The following is a 17,257-nucleotide window of genomic DNA, read 5'->3' on the forward strand; positions in this document are numbered from 1 at the left end:
TCTGGAAGGGAACGGGTCCAGAGGAGGGCAACGAGGATGGTGAGGGGTCTGGAGACCAAGCCCTTCGAAGAAAGGTTGAAGGAGCTGAGCATTTTTAGCCTGGAGAGGAGGTCTCTGAGAGGTGGTATGATCACCATCTTCAGGTACTTGAAGGGCTGTCCTATAGAGGATGGTGTGGAATTGTTTGCTGTTGCCCCAGAAGGTAGGACCAGAACCAGTGGGTTGAAATTGAATCAAAAGAGTGGCAGTGAATTCCACATGTTAATCACCCTTTGGGTGAAGAAGGACTTCCTTTTATCCGTTCTAACCTGACTGCTCAGCAATTTCATCGAATGCCCACGAGTTCTTGTATAGTGAGAAAGGGAGAAAAGTACTTCTTTCTCTACTTTCTCCATCCCATGCATAATCTTGTAAATCTCTATCATGTCACCCAGCAGTCGACGTTTCTCCAAGCTAAAGAGTCCCAAGCGTTTCAACCTTTCTTCATAGGGAATCCCAAGCGTTTCAACCTTTCTTCATAGATCAGTTCCACTGGAGAAAATGGCAGCTTAAGGAGGCAAACTTTCCTGTATAGCATAGATTTTAAGTAAAATCCACTCTCAGTTCTCCTTTAGTACAAGAACCAGGTAGGATTGCCAACCAATGGGGGAGGAGAGCACTGAGATTGGGGGAGGGGAGGTGTTACCATACAGTTTTGCCCAAATCCTAGAAGGCCGCATCAGCATCCAAACCAGCAATGTCACTTCCAGCTTTGTAAGGTGACAGCTATGATGAGAAAGGGAGAAATCAACACTTAAACAGCACCTGGACTTCCCCCTATTAAACAGAAGCTGTGGTCAAAGTCCGTCTTGGGAGCAGCTGCTCTCGAAAGCCAACACAAGAGTTCAACATCTCATAAAAAAAAATTGGGAGGGGGGGCATTGTTTTTGGTTCCGTGACCGTTCCCTGTTTTAGTGACCTTATACTTGATTTGAGAGCGCGGTGGAAAAGCTAAATATCATTTCAAAGTGGAGAGACAATAAAAGTTGACATTATTAATAGGATGTCAAGGGTTTTTGTTCTGTCTTCCCCGCTGCTGAGCGCCGAGGGGGGAGACTGTGTGTTCCTCATGTTAAACGCCGTTCCTTGCACTGCACAAGAGGATGCGATTTTGCACTCACTGAAGCTCCGTGGAGGGGCCTGATCCTAGGGGGTGGTTGAGGCCTTTCACGGCGCTGTCGGGGGGACCTGGCGCTATCAAAAAGGCCGCTTCGGCTCGCAGGGATTCCACCGTAGCAAGCGGGTGTGCATGAAAATGCATCTATGAATTATTTAATCCTCTTAAATATATTCCTGGAGGGATAAGCTCATGTTCCCTCTTGCAAGCCTCCCTTCCAGTCGGGCTACCGCGTTCATTGTCTGCAAGAGCCCCCTTCAGAGATGGAGTCTGTTTCTCTCACCGTTTAGATTTGCTGGCAGAATTTCCCCTCAAGCTAAATCCATCTGGGTGTTCTACCCCTCCAATCCTGCTGGCAGCACCAAAAGCCAGGAGGAGGGAGGATCCAGTGGATTCACTGAGCCTGGCAACCGGAGTTGTCAGCTACAGGTTGGGGAAATCCCTGGAGATTTTGTGGGTGGATCCTGGAAGGGTGGGGTTTGGAGAAGGAAGGGAGATCAGCAGGTCTCAGGCCGCTCAGTCCCGCCCTCCAAAGCAGCTGTTTTCTCCAGGGGAAGGGGTTTTTGTTGCCGGGAGATGAACTGTGATTCCAGGAGATCTCCAGGTGAGGCCCTACTGATAACACCTGCAAGTCTGGTACCAAGCCCAGGGCTTTTTTTGAGCAGGAACACACAGGAACACAGTTCCGGCTGGTTTGGTGTCAAGGGGTTTGTGGCCTAATATGCTCATGAGTTCCTGCTGGCCTTTTTCTACAAAAGCCCATGAGAAAGAGGCAATCAGCCTGTAACCCCAGCCTGCCTGTCCCCCTCTCTTCCTTGAAGTGCCCCCCCACTCCCCAACACACATTCCTAGCTGAGTGCTACAGCACTTCCAGGCTGAAAACAGTTTGGGCCTCGTGTGAATCTTTCCCTGGGTAGTCATCACCAACTCCTCTCTCCATCTTTCTTCTACTCAGGGCTTTTTGTTCTTGTTGCAGGAACTCGTTTGTATCTTAGGCCACACACCCCTGACGTAGCCAATCCTCCAAGAGCTTACAGGGCTCTTCTTACAGGGCCTACTGTAAGCTATGGTCTTGGAGGATTGGCTACATCAGTCGGCGTGGCCTAGTATGCAAAGGAGTTCCTGCTACAAAAATGCTAAACGCTGTTTAAAGCCCTGCTTCTACTCATTATCATAGAAATCGGCTCCTAAAGGCCTTTGTTGTGTGGTTGCAGCCACGCTCAGATGCCCTTCACCTTCACCTTCAAGGCATTGGTGCCAGAGAACTGCCCAGGGAAGTTTGCCTCCTCTGCTGTTGGCTTTCGCCATCTCTTCTCAGTTCGTTCTTGGTGCACAGGCTGCTCCTTTCTCTCTCTCTCTCTCCTTCCACACAACATGAGACATGCCGTTCTGCGTCTCCAGAGAGCCTCTGAGCACGGATTTGTGTTGTTTGTTCAGCTCTTCCGCAGGTGGTATCCAGTCAGGGATGACGTTTGATTTTGCACCGAGGATGAGGCCATGAGGGCAGCTGTGTGGGAGATGCACTCCTCCAGGAAGAGCTGCCCCACGTCCTGCAGCTGGGACCAGGAGGAGGTCTCTGGTCCCAAGGATGTTGCTGGCAAGCGGTGGGTTTCCCCCTCCCCAGATCTTCTTGGAGAGTTGCTGTGGCCTTGTTGGAGGAGGAGGCCAAGGGAGCTCCACTGGTCTGATGGGAGGGGCTCACCTTTTCTCCTGACATAAGGGTAGAGGCTCTGTAGGTGGAAATGGTTGCTCAGACTACCTCAGGGCCAGAATCAGCCACCTGTCAAGCACTGCCCCCCCACACACACACATAGTTTTCTCCATGATTCTCTCTTCTAAGGAACCTTTCTCTTACACAGCTGAGAGGCAACAGACAATTTTGCTCCCTCTTCAGCGAATGAAGTTTATTTTATTTATGCCATTTGCAGTCTGCTTTTGCAAGGCTGTTAAATTGCGGCCTCTTTGGTTTATGCCAGCCAGCAGAGAAGGCTTCTTCCTTCCTCCCTCCCTCCCTCCCTCCCTTCCTAGCCAGTTTGGTATAGTGCTGAAGTGTGCGGACTCCTATCTGGGAGAACCGGGTTTTGATTCCCCACTCCTCCACTTGCAGCTGCTGGAATGGCCTTGGGTCAGCCATAGCTCTGGCAGAGGTTGTCCTTGAAAGGGCAGCTGCTGGGAGAGCCCTCTCAGCCCCACCTACATCACAGGGTGTCTGTTGTGGGGGGAGAAAATATAGGAGATTGTAAGCTGCTCTGAGTGAGGACGGGATATAAATCTGCAGTCTTCTTCTCCTTCCTTCCTTCCTTCCTTCCTTCCTTCCTTCCTTCCTTCCTTCCTTCCTTCCTTCCTTCCTTCCTTCCTTCCTTCCTTCCTTCCTTCCTTCCTCCCTCCCTCCCTTCCTTCCTTCCTCCCTCCCTCCCTCCCTTCCTTCCTTCCTTCCTTCCTTTTTTCCTTCCTTCCTTCCTTCCTTCCTTCCTTTCTTCCTTCCTCCCTCTCTCCCTCCCTTCCTTCCTTCCTTCCTTCCTTCCTTCCTTCCTTTCTTCCTTCCTCCCTCTCTCCCTCCCTTCCTTCCTTCCCTCCTCCCTTCCTCCCTCCCTCCCTCCCTCCCTCCCTCCCTCCCTTCCTTCCTTCCTTCCTCCCTCCCTCCCTCCCTTCCTTCCTCCCTTCCTTCCCTCCTTCCTCCCTCCCTCCCTCCCTCCCTCCCTTCCTTCCTTCCTTCCTCCCTCCCTCCCTCCCTCCTTTCCTTCCTTCCTTCCTTCCTTCCTTCCTTCCTTCCTTCCTTCCTTCCTTCCTCCCTCCCTCCCTCCCTCCCTCCTCCCTCCCTTCCTTCCTTCCTTCCTTCCTTCCTTCCTTCCTTCCTTCCTTCCTTCCTTCCTTCCTTCCTCCCTCCCTCCCTCCCTCCCTCCCTCCCTCCCTTCCTTCCTTCCTTCCTTCCTTCCTTCCTTCCTTCCTTCTCAAGCACAGCTTATTTGAACTAGGCTACAAAAGCCTTTGCTGCAGCCCTGACCAGGCAAGCCTGATGTCATTAGCTCTTGGAAGCTAAGCAGGGCTCAACCCTGGCAAGTGCTTGGGTGGAAGACCTCCCAGGAATACCAGGTCTGGAAGGCAGAGGCAGGCTGCATCAAGCCACTTGCCTGAATGTCCTCCATGCCCCAGGAGGGGCTGCCGGAAGTTGCCATGACTTCCAGGAACACGCACACACATAATACAAAAAAATACTCCCCACAAAGGCTTTCCTCCAGAATTTTGTTTTCTGTATCATCACCATCAACTCACTTCTGAGTATGTGCAAATAAATGGGCACGGAGCAGGCCTCTGGGCACAAGCAGCATTTATTTCCATGGTCTGTTTGTTTGTTTGTTTGCTTGCTTAATTCATTTATGGTCCACCTTTCGCACAGAGACTCAAGGTCGGATTCACAATGGAATAAAGCAGAATTACAAAACTGGATTACAATAAAAACAGTACAGCACAATACACTGTGATGAGAGCTGTCTAAAAATGCACAGACATTAACACTACAACTCTATTCCTTTTTTTAAAAAAGATGCCACCCTGAACAATTAATTCCACATTATGCATTCTGTGGACTGATAAAAGGTGTGTGTGGGGGGGGCTCTCATCACACCTGATCCACTTTACCTGCCACTCATGTGGAGGGGGGGAGGCAGGCAGAAGTGCTTCTTCCTCTTGGATAGTTCCTTTGATGTCTTAATCAAGGATCTGATAAGAGGCTCGATCCAGACGGGTGTCTGGTTGCCTCCTTCCTTCCTCACCGACATCCTCAGATCAACAGTCCCACATGAGAGAGAGAGAATGTGTGTGTGTGTGAGAGAGAGAGAAGCAAAAATGAGATGCAGAGAGAGTTTTGTACCCGCAAGCCTTCGCCACTGGAGTTCAAAAGACCAATCTTTACAGAAAAATAAATTTAAAGGAGAATTTTTGATGTATATTACAGTCTCTTGAGGGCGACCAGCGTAGCTGCCGGCAGAATATGCTGTTATGCAAAGGCAGAGCCGGATGACTTAAAAGTGGCTGCGGCCCTTTGATTAAGCAGTAATGTATTTTAGCGTTTCTGTGTGACACAATCACAGACCCACACTGAAAATATCTTGCCAGGATTGTTCGGCAGTGAAAATCCCTCTTTTTCCTGGAGAGTGTAACTAGATCCCTCTTTCAAAAGAGAGAGAGAGAGTTCTTGTATACACCACCGTCTGCATATTAAAAGCGTAATTTAAAACACTCTACATGCAATTGGGAAGCTGAACCACCAATCACGGATGTTCTGGGTTTTCTCGTCCTTTTGCAGGAGAGTTTTGCATGTCAAGTCAGTCGGTGCAGCTTATGAGTCACCAAAACGAAGATGTTCCCCCACCACCCTCTGGAGGCTTGACACGCCCCCCCCCCCCCCTCCTTCATGCACTTCTGTTTTTGTCACCTTGCATCCTGGATTCTGTTGGGCAGCTCAAGAGTTGCACAAAGGTTGCACGGTTGGATCCGATCCAAGTGGGCAGCCATGTTGGTCTGAAGCAGTAGAACAAAGTAGGAGTCAAGGGACACCTTTAAGACCAAGGACGTTTTATTCAGAATGGAAGCTTTCATGTATGTGCACAGTTCATCAGATGAAGGGACAGGGTACAGTGGGCTGAAATACATGTAGTTGGTGGGTTAAGAGTGTAAACTGATGCAAAGTTAGGATCAAAGGGCAAAATAGGGTAATAAATTGGAAGACCATTTGGTCTGGAGAGCAATAAAAAGGTAGTAATAATAATAATAATAATAATAATAATAATAATAATAATAATAATAATAATAATAATAATAATAATAATAATAATAATAGATTTTATTTATATCCCGCCCTCCTCGCCTAGGCGGCTCAGGGCGGCTAACAACATTTCACACAATTAACATAAATAGATAAAAGTTTAAATTTAACAATTAAAAAAGAAATTAAACATAAAAACCAGTTAATTAAGTTGAAATACATAATTCAAATTACATTAAATATATCTGGCAGCAATAAAATTGTTTGGCGCTGGTTCTGCCAGTTGCCTGTTACTTGCTGTTGCTGCAAGTCTAGGTAGAACAAAAGGACATGCATTACCTCGTTCTTGTCCACCTCATTTACTTCTTAACATCATTCTATACATTATAAATATCATTCTGGTTTGCCATTAGAAAAAAAGAATACATAAAATGAAAATGGGTTAAGTATATGTAATGAGATAAAAAGCCAATATCCCTTATTTGAATATATCAATACAAAAATTATCCTGATACGCTATTATTAAAGAGAATAACATTGGAATACTGTGGATGTATAGCTGTACTCACTGAGGGTGGGTGAGCTGAGCACAGGCCAAGGCCAAGCCCCATCTCATCAAACCTGGGAAGCTAAGCAGAGCCAGCCTTGGTTAGTACATGGATGGGCAGGGCTTTTTTTTTGTAGAAAAAGCCCAGCAGGGACTCATTTGCATATTAGGCCACACCCCCTGATGTCACCATTGTTTCACAAAGGGCTTTTTGTGGGAAAAGCCCAGCAGGAACATATTTGCATATTAGGCCACACCCCTGACACCAAACCAGCTGGAACTGCGTTCCTGTGCATTCTTACTCCTTGCGGATGGGAGACCATCAGGAAAGTCCAGTTCAGGGTTGGTGGGCAGAGACAGGCAATGACAAACTGCCATTCTCAGATCTTGGAAGCTAAGCAGAGTCAGCCCTGATTAGTCCTTGGGTGGGAGACCCCCAAGGAAGCCCAGGGTTGCTACGCAGAGGCAGACTGGCAAACCACCTTTCTTCATATCTTGCCTTGACCTGAACTCCCCAGACCAGCTCAAACTCATCACATCTTGGAAGTTAAGTAGGGTTGGTCTTGGCTAGCACTTGGATGGGAGACCCCTAAGGAAGCCCAGGGTTGCTGTGCAGATGCGGGCAAGGGCCAACCGCCTCTGAGTGTCTCTTGCCTTGAAATCGCTACCAGATTGCCATAGGTGGGCTGTGACCTGGCAGCCGTCCCCACCACTAGCAGCAGAGGTCTGCATTTCCCATGCTTGCTTCCAGTTTCTTCTGCCCACAGGGGCTCTGACCTGGAGAGAGATCTGAACTTGGCCACGGTTGCCCAAAGCCAAAGGAACACGGTGTGTGTGTGGGGAGAAGTAGTGCTGTCAGCTTCTAGGAGCTCTCTCGGAATTATTCCTGCTCTCCTGGTGACAGAGATCAGAAAATGGATGCTTTGGAGGGCAGGCCCCCCACTGAAGCCCCTCCTCTCCCCAAACCCCTCCCTCCCCAGGCTCCACCACCACAAATGTTGAAATTTCCCAACCCAGAACTGTCTACCCTCGGGGAAGGAATGCGAACAGCACGCACACCAGCATAATCTAGAAGAAGAAGAAGACTGCAGATTTATACCCCGCCTTTCTCTCTGAATCAGAGACTCAGAGCAGCTTACAATCTCCTGTGGCTTCTCCCCCCCCCCCCCCCACAACAGACACCCTGTGAGGTAGGTGGGGCTGAGAGAGCTCTCCCAGAAGCTGCCCTTTCAAGGACAACTCTGTGAGAGCTGTGGCTGCCGACCCAAGGTCATTCCAGCAGCTGCAAGTGGAGGAGTGGGGAATCAAACCCGGTTCTCCCAGATAAGAGTCTGCACACTCAACCACTAACCAAACTGGCTCTCTCCTTCGTTGAGGGCTCCATTGTGTAGGTTTAAGGGGAATGCTTCTCAACTGCCTGTTTCCAAATCTTTGTTTTCATTTACAATATTTTCATCCTGCCATCCCATAAAGATGTGAGGGTTGCCACCCTCCAGATGGGGCCTGGAGATCTTCCAGAATGACAGCTGAACTCCAAACTGGAGAAAGTGGCTGCTTTGGAGGGTGGGTTCTATGGCATCCTACCAGGCTCCAGGCTCAAAGCTCCAGGAATTTCCCAGACCAGAGTTGGCAAGCCTATGCTCCAAGCAGCAATTGCAAAATGACTAACACAAATCCAGTAACAAGTGGTCAACCCAGTGGTCAGAGGGAAGGCTCTTGTGGCCCCTCAGAGGCAAAAGTCCTCCTTGCAGCACATGCTTTCCTGGGCCGGAGGCTGGTGCATTTGTCTTGGGTGCACTGCAGGACTCTGCCATTTGACTGCAGCAGACGCTGGCCCCTCTGGAATGCGACACTGAGGAGAGCAGAGCATGTTTCCAATTAAAGGACTGGCATCATGGGGAGGAAGAGAAGAGCCGTCTCAGCTTTCAGGTCTGAGATGGATCAAAATGAAGCCTGAGACAATAACCAAGTGAGGAATCTGCTAATCTGTCTCTGTCAGTCTCAAATCTCTCCATCCCCCACCCTTGGAAGAGCCCAGCAGGCCTAAGAGTGCAGCCTAGAGGGCAACAAATTCGGGAACTACTCACAACCTGCCAGTGGTCTCTCCTGTTTCTGGTGCCTGAGAGACACCCACCCGGGGCATCGTAATTGCAACTCCTGACCAACGTTCCCTCTAAGCTGCAGAGTCTTGTGAGCAAAAGTTCTATTTTGTGAGCTACTAGTATTAAAGTTGTGAGCTACTGCATAAATTATTGTGCTCTGGGGTCATCCTTCCTGAGCAAAGACAAAAATGTGTGAGCTGGAAGCTAAAAATCGGTGAGCTAGCTCATGCTAACTCAGCTTAGAGGGACACTGGTCCTGACTTCCTCTCCTCCCACCCTGCTGCTACCCTCACATCGGGCACTCCATGTGCCACCCAACCTGCTGACGTTGCCAACACTGGGTGGGGAAATAGCTAAAGATTTGGGGAGTGGAATCTGGGGAGGTGGGGTTCAGAGGAGAGGGGGCCTCATTTGTACACATGTCTGGTGCCCCGTGGTGCAGAGTGGTAAAAAGCAGCAGTACTGCAGTACTGTGATCTGAACTCTCTGCTCACAACCTGAGTTCGATCCCAGCGGAAGCTGGTTCAGGTAGCCGGCCCAAGGTTGACTCAGCCTTCCATCCTTCTGAGGTCGGTCAAAGGAGTTCCCAGCTTGCTGTGGGGGGAAGTGTAAAAGGCTGGGGAAGGCTGTGGCAAACCACCCCGTAAAAAGTCTGCCATGAAAACGTTGTGAAAGCAATGTCACCCCAGAGTCGGAAACGACTGCTGCTTGCGCAGGGGACTTTTCCTTTCCTGCTGAGCACTCCATTATTCCCTATGGAAACTAATTCCCATAGGGTATAATGGAGAATTGATCCGTGGGTATCTGTGGCTGTGGGGTGGGGCCTGTTTTTTCCCTGGAGCTTTTACCCTGTAAAAAGAGCCCTGCAAGCTCTTGGCAGATTGGCTGCAACAGGAGTTCCTGCTACAAGAAAACCCCCTGGTTCTACCAGACCATGGCCAGGGCAGAAAAAGCCCTAGCCCTCGTGGAGGCTAAATGGATGTCTTTCAGACCAGGGGCTACTAGAAGGTGTTGCTGGGCTAAGCATCAAGCTCTTCAGGGCACCTACGGGGAGAGCCGATCCTTGGCTTTGGAGAGCTTTGAAGGTCATTCCCATAACCTTGAACTGGATCCGATACTCAATTGGCAGCCAAATTGCATTTGGCACAACCCCAGATGAATGCGCACTTGCACAGACATCGCAGCCAACAGGCGTGCCACCGCATTTTGCACTAGCTTCAGTTTTTGGGTCAGGTTCAAGGGCAGCCCCATGTACCGTGAGCTATAGCAATCTAACCTGGCAGTGACCATTGTGTGGATCGCTGTAGCCAAGTCCCTGGAGGTGAGATCGGGCCAGTTGCCTGGCCAGCAGCAGATAATAAAGAGCTGATCTGGCAGCAGTGGTGGCCTGGGCCTCCGTGGAAAGCGAGGCATCCAGGATCACTCCTAAACCGCTTACCTTCAGCACTGGGGTGGAGATGGATTCCCAATCCCAGACCCCTGTGGCCCAAGTACAGGACTTCCATCTTTTTCTGGTTTAGTTTTAGCCAGCTCTGCCATAGGGCGTTTTCGCACTCACCTTCAAGTGGCGCGACCACCCTCTTCACGCCGGAGGATCTGCAGGGATTTCACATAAGAAGCGCCGGAGCAGCCAAAAGAGCCGGAAAGTTCCGTCGCGAAACCCGCTCAAACGGAAACCGCCAAGAAGCAGGAAAACATTTGAGCGGCTTTTGCGACGGAAGTCGCCGGCTCTTTTGGCTGCTCCGGCACTTCTTATGCGAAATCCCTGCAGATCCTCCGGCGTGAAGAGGGTGGTCGCGCCACTTGAAGGTGAGTGCGAAAACGCCCCTAGTCAACCAGCCACAGCCACCAAAACCAGACATCCTTAGTCCAACAAGGTCGGTATTGTCTACTCGAACTGGCAGCAGCTCTCTGGGGTCTCAGGTGGAAGTCTTTCCCATCACCACCTATCTGATCCTTTTATCTGATCTTCCAGCAATGAAGATCCTGTGAATTTAGGGGGAGGTGTTTGTCAGTTTCCTGCATTGTGCAGCAGGTTGGACTAGATGACCTGGAGGTCCCAACTCTAGGGTTCTATGACTCTCCTTCCTTGGAGGTTTTCCAACAGAGGCTAGATGGCCATCTGACAGTGATGAAGATCCTGTGAATTTAGCGGGAAGTGTTGTGAGTTTCCTGCATTGTGCAGGGGGTTGGACTAGATGACCCTGGAGGTCCTTTCCAACTCTAGGGTTCTATGACTCTCCTTCCTTGGAGGTTTTCCAACAGAGGCAAGATGGCCATCTGACAGTGATGAAGATCCTGTGAATTAGGGGGAGGTGTTTGTGAGTTTCCTGCATTGTTCAGCAGGTTGGACTAGATAACCTGGAGGTCCCTTCCAACTCTATGATTCTATGATTCCAATTAGAGGTGCTGGGGATTGAACCTGGGACCTTCTGCCTGCCAAGCAGATGCTCTTCCACTGAGCCACAGCTCCGCCTCTGCTCTCCGGTCATTGCTTGGGTTGTCTCCAGAGCTTCTGGCTTCAGTGAAATGGCCACTTGCTACCCTGAAATTACTGCCAGTCAACAGGGGGTCTTTCCCCTCCCCAATAATCAAGACCTCCACCAAAAGAGGAAGGAGGCAGTCCCAAACTGGCCAACCTTTTCAGCACTTTGGGTCCTCCTCTCCATTTGCTGCTTCACGGTCTCGCGGCTCCGCTTCCCACCCCCTGCATCACCAGCTACAAACAACATCCCGGACTTGGCAAAGTGCCAGCCAGCTTGTACATTATGAATGTGTAATAATACTCCAGCCTACACTTCGACAGCTATATTGCTTTTGCAAGGCTGACAGCAGTAATAGCTTGCTGTTGCCAGTTGACTAAGCAGATCTGACTCTGGAGGCAGGGAAAAGCCAAATCAAGGTGCCTTCCTTCTCCTCCAGAGCTGCTCTGGGCCCGGGAGATTTCCTCCGAATGGCGGCTGATTATTTTTATTTAAAACTGTTCATGTATGAACCAGCCAGCTTAACATGGATTGCTTTCACAATGTATATATTTTGAAGGATGGAATGTTCCATCCACAATGCCTCACACAAGTGGGACGGAAGGGAATTGTTAACCTTCTCTTCTGCTCACTTCTGATGGTCTCCAGGTTCTTGGCATCACTTGGAGAGCCAGTTTGGTGTAGTGGTTAAGTGTGTGGACTCTTATCTGGGAGAACCAGGTTTGATTCCCCATTCCTCCACTTGCAGCTGCTGGAATGACCTTGGGTCAGCCATAGCTCTCAGAGCTGTCCTTGAAAGAGCAGCTGCTGTGAGAGCCCGCTCAGCCCTACCCACCTCATAGGGTGTCTCTTGTGGGGAAGGAAGGTAAAGGAGTTGTCTGTGAAAGGGCAGCTGCTGTGAGAGCCCTCTTAGCCCCACCTACCTCACAAGGTGTCTGTTGTAAATCTAATTCTTCTTCTTCTTCTTCACTGCCACAGGAGGTGGTGGCGGCTACAAGCATAGACAGCTTCAAGAGGGGATTGGATAAGCATATTGAGCAGAGGTCCATCAGTGGCTAATAGCCACAGTATATTGTTGGAACTCTCTGTTCAGGGCAGTGATGCTTTGTCTTCTTGGTGCTTGGGGGGGGGCACAGTGGGAGGGCTTCTAGCCCCACTGGTGGACCTCTTGATGGCACTTGGGTTTTTTGGCCACTGTATGACACAGAGTGTTGGACTAAACATATGAAGCTGCCTTCTACTGAATCAGACCCTTGGTCCATCAAAGTTAGTACTGTCTACTCAGACTGGTAGCAGCTCTCCAGGGTCTCAAGCTTAGGGTTTTCATGCCTACTTGCCTGGACCTTTTTTAGTTAAAGATGCCTGAGATTGAACCTGGATGGGCCATTGGCTTGATTCAACATGGCTTCTCTTATGTTCTTATGTTCTTCTTCTTCAGCTGTGTTCAAATGAGACTTCGATGGGTCCATTCACTCCATGAGTTTTATGATGGGACTTTTAAGCTTTTCAGCCACCTGGCCAGCCCATGACTTGCTGAGACCAGACAGACTCTTTGAAGTGGTTGGCTAACATCTGCTTCTCCATCTGCCACTCAACAAATGTTATTTCTTCATGATGGATCTTCCAGCAGCTGGGGCACCACTAGAGAAAATGTGACAAGAAGGAGATCAAAAGGACCTGTGGAGGGTGTGGCACACAGTTGTCTTAGCAGTAGTATGTGCGAAAAGGATATAGGGGTCTTAGTGGATCATATGCTGAACATGAATCAACAGTGTGATGTGGTGGCTAAAAAAGCAAATGCAATTTTGGGCTGTATCAACAGAAGTCTAGTGTCCAGATCACGTGATGCAATGGTATTGCTTTACTCTGCTCTGGTAAGCCGTCACCTGGATTATTGTGTTCAGTTTGGGGCACCAAATTTTAAGAAGGATATAGATAAGCTGGGTCCAGAGGAGGGCGACGAACATGGTGAGGGGTCTGGAGACCGAGTCCTATGAGGAAAGGTTGAAGGAGCTGAGGATGTTTAGCCTGGAGCGGAGGCGGCTGAAGTGATATGATTACCATCTTCCAGTACTTGAAGGTCTGTCCTATAGAGGATGGTGTGGAATTGTTTTTTGTGGCCCCGGAAGGTAGGACCAGAACCAATGGGTTGAACTTAAATCAAAAGAGTTTCCGGCTAAACATTAGGAAGAACTTTCTGACCGTTAGAGCGATTCCTCAGTGGAAAAGGCTTCCTTGGGAGGTGGTGGGCTCTCCTTCCTTGGAGGTTTTTAAACAGAGGCTAGATGGCCATCTGACAGCAATGAGGATTCTGTGAATTTAGGGGGAGGCGTTTGTGGATTTCCTGCATTGTGCAGGGGGGTGGACTACATGACCCTGGAGGTCCCTTCCAACTCTATGATTCTATGATTCTCCTATCTAAACCTCTTGGATTCTGGTATTTGGAAAACCTTTATGAACAGGATTTTTTTCCCAGCTAGTCATTAGCATATGGGATTCACTGCCAGAGGATGTAGTGATGGCCATCAGCACAGAGAGCTTTAAAAGGGGATTAGACAGATTCATGGAGGAAAGGACCATCAGTGGCCACTTGCTATGTTGACTAAAGGGAACCTCAACATTCATGGGCAGTCAGAGCCAGGAGGCAGCATCAGGGGAAGGCCGTGGCCTCTGTGCCCTGTTGTTGGACCTCCAGAGAAACTGCTTGGACAATGTGTGAGACAGGAAGCTGGACTTGATGGTCTGATTCAGCATGGGGTTTCTATGTCCTGTTGTTGGCCTGGACCTCTCTACCCTCTTGCTGGACCTCCAGAGGAACTGCTTGGCCACTGTGTGAGACAGGATGTTGGACTAGATGGACCCTCCCTGGCCTGAATCAGCACTGCTCTTCTTATGTTCTTATGTTCTAGCAAGAATCTTGCATTAAGCAGGATTTTCCAAAAGAAATCAAGCCATGTACAACATATAGTTTACCTCCCTATGGAAACAGGTAGGACAATAAACTCTCTGACCTCTTACATGCTGCACTGGACCACAACAACAGCACTTCAAACAAACTCAGTAATATTGTCAGTCTTTCACATCACGTAGCCTAGCAGGGGAATCTGTTCTTCTACAATGACTGTCCTGCCCTACGAAATCCACATGGAGGATCTTGTTCTCTGGTAATGCAGTGGCCTATTTCCACCATCAGCATCTGAAATAGTTCTATAACACCGCTGAAGAAGGCACCATTGTACAACTACATGGTGGATTCATAAATTCCATCTTGCACTAAGAACCGACAGATCGCCATTCATATCTACATGTTTCAACCACTCAGAAAATGCCAGTCTATCGATTCTGGTCAAGCATGTTAACTGCGTACATTCGTGCAAACCCCTTGCATTCCTGCAGTATTTGCAGCATGCATTCTTGAGATTATAATACCCACCCAATAAAATAAAGAAGCAGATTGGCAAAAGCAGAATTGCACCTTGAAATGGCCAAATTGACCCAAACATTGTATAAGCTTTCAGGCTCATCATTAGGTGGGATGTTGTATTTGTGTGTGTTGTGTTACGTGTCCTCAAGTCACTTCTGATTTAAGGCGACACTATGGATTAACGCTACCTAGCCTTCCTCAGGTCTTGCAAACTGAGAGCTGCAGCTTTCTTGACTGAGTCCATCCATCTTGTGTTGGTGTCTCCCTCTTTCCCTGCAGCCTTCAACTTTTCCAAGCAAGATTGTCTTTTCCAGGGACTCTTGTCTTCTCATAATGGGATCAAAGTGTAATTGCTTCAGTTTAGGCTGTATGTTACACACTTTAAAAAGATAGTCGTGCGCAAGGCAGATTTCTGAGATCTGGATCTTAAGGTCTGATCTTGCAGGCTCCCTTTGGATTTCGAATGGACCCTTGTAGCCGTACAGCTTTTCCTCTCTCCTAGGGCTTGGGTAGCTGCTCTTCCCTCACTGACAGACAGCGCCACAACCTACAGCAAGGGTGGCCAAACTGCGGCTCCAGAGCCACATGTGGCGCTTTCATACATGTTGTGTGATTCTTGAAGCCTCCCCCACCCTTTCTGCTGGCTTGGAGAAGGCATTTGCCTCCTTAAATCACCCCTCCAAGCCAAGCCAGCTTGTGGCTTGGAGAATGCGTTTAAAACTTAAAATTGCTTTCTTTCCACCTCTCCCTCCCTTCCCTCATCTATTTTCCTTCCTTTCTTCCCTCTCTCCTTCCTTCCTTCCTTGAGGCTCTCTGACATTCTTGTCCTGTGGCTCTCAAACATCTGATGTTTATTCTGTGTGGCTCTTACATTAAGCAAGTTTAGCCACCCTTGATTTAGAGCAACTTCTTGCCTGCAACATTGAGCTACCTGACAGGGACACAGTCTCAGAAATGAGACCCTGAAAATCTAGATCCCACCTTTGTCCTTAGATATGTGTAAGCAACATGACCCAATGGCATCAGCTATACCATCTCTGGCTCATGCTCCAACGTGATGTACCCCAGTCCTGTGTCCACAATGGCCTTCTTCTTTCAATGCTGGAAAACAACTTCCTTCAACAGCCCCACACAAAAGAACAAATGGACCCAATCCTGACATCCTAAGCCACAATATTCAGAAACTAGAGGATGGGCATTTTAAAATTCTAGGACTTTCTGTTGCTAGGGTTGCCAACCTTTGGGGTAGTAACAAATCCAAAGTGTGAAGCACAGTAAGAAATTAACAGTACCAAAAATAACTGTGTAAATAATCCAAATCACAATGAAATGATGAAACTACAGAAGACTGGAGTGTTTAATGATTTGCAAATACATTATTAAGAGTAAAGTATCAACATAGATTGTACAAAGAAAAAAAAATATGCACAGAACATAACAATCTACAGATCTGGCAAAGTTTTTATGAGTTCCAGTCTACAGCAATAAGGTGCTTCTTGCCAATTTCACAGACTTGGCAGGAATCCAACAGGTAGTATGAACCTGTTCGCAATACAAGAACTCGTGGGCCACAAGTATAGCCACCTTCAAGAGGGGTTTAGATAAAAATATGGAGCACAGGTCCATCAGTGGCTATTAGCCACAGTGTGTGTGTATATATAAAATTTTTTGCCACTGTGTGACACAGAGTGTTGGACTGGATGGGCCGTTGGCCTGATCCAACATGGTTTCTCTTATGTTCTTATGTGACACAAAGTGTTGGACTGGATGGGCCATTGGCCTGATCCAACATGGCTTCTCTTATGTTCTTATGTGACACAGAGTGTTGGACTGGAGGGCCATTGGCCTGATCCCACAGGGCTTCTCTTATGTTCTTATGTGACACAGAGTGTTGGACTGGATGGGCCATTGGCCTGATCCAACATGGCTTCTCTTATGTTCTTATGTGACACAGAGTGTTGGACTGGTTGGGCCATTGGCCTGATCCCACAGGGCTTCTCTGATGTTCTTATGTGACACAGAGTGTTGGACTGGATGGGCCTTTGGCCTGATCCAACAGGGCTTCTCTTATGTTCTTATGTGACACAGAGTGTTGGCCTGATTGGTCCATTGGCCTGATCCCACAGGGCTTCTCTGATGTTCTTATGTGACACAGAGTATTGGATTAGATGGGCCTTTGGCCTGATCCAACATGGCTTCTCTTATGTTCTTATGTGACACAGAGTGTTGGACTGGAGGGGCCATTGGCCTGATCCCACAGGGCTTCTCTTATGTTCTTATGTGACACAGAGTGTTGGACTGGATGGGCCATTGGCCTGATCCAACATGGCTTCTCTTATGTTCTTATGTGACACAGAGTGTTGGACTGGTTGGGGCCATTGGCCTGATCCCACAGGGCTTCTCTGATGTTCTTATGTGACACAGAGTGTTGGACTGGATGGGCCTTTGGCCTGATCCAATAGGGCTTCTCTTATGTTCTTATGTGACACAGAGTGTTGGCCTGATTGGTCCATTGGCCTGATCCCACAGGGCTTCTCTGATGTTCTTATGTGACACAGAGTATTGGACTAGATGGGCCTTTGGCCTGATCCAACATGGCTTCTCTTATGTTCTTATGTGACACAGAGTATTGGACTGGAGGGGCCATTGGCCTGGACCAACATGGCTTCTCTTATGTTCTTATGAACCTGTCCACAAAAAGACTTTCTTCTAGCCTCAGCACAACCGGTACTTCCTTCCACTTCCAGAACATGAATGTCCCTTCTGTTGCCTGGAGATCT

The sequence above is a fragment of the Heteronotia binoei genome, chromosome 12 (assembly GCF_032191835.1).
Source record: "Heteronotia binoei isolate CCM8104 ecotype False Entrance Well chromosome 12, APGP_CSIRO_Hbin_v1, whole genome shotgun sequence".
NCBI classification, from domain to species: Eukaryota; Metazoa; Chordata; class Lepidosauria; order Squamata; family Gekkonidae; genus Heteronotia; species Heteronotia binoei.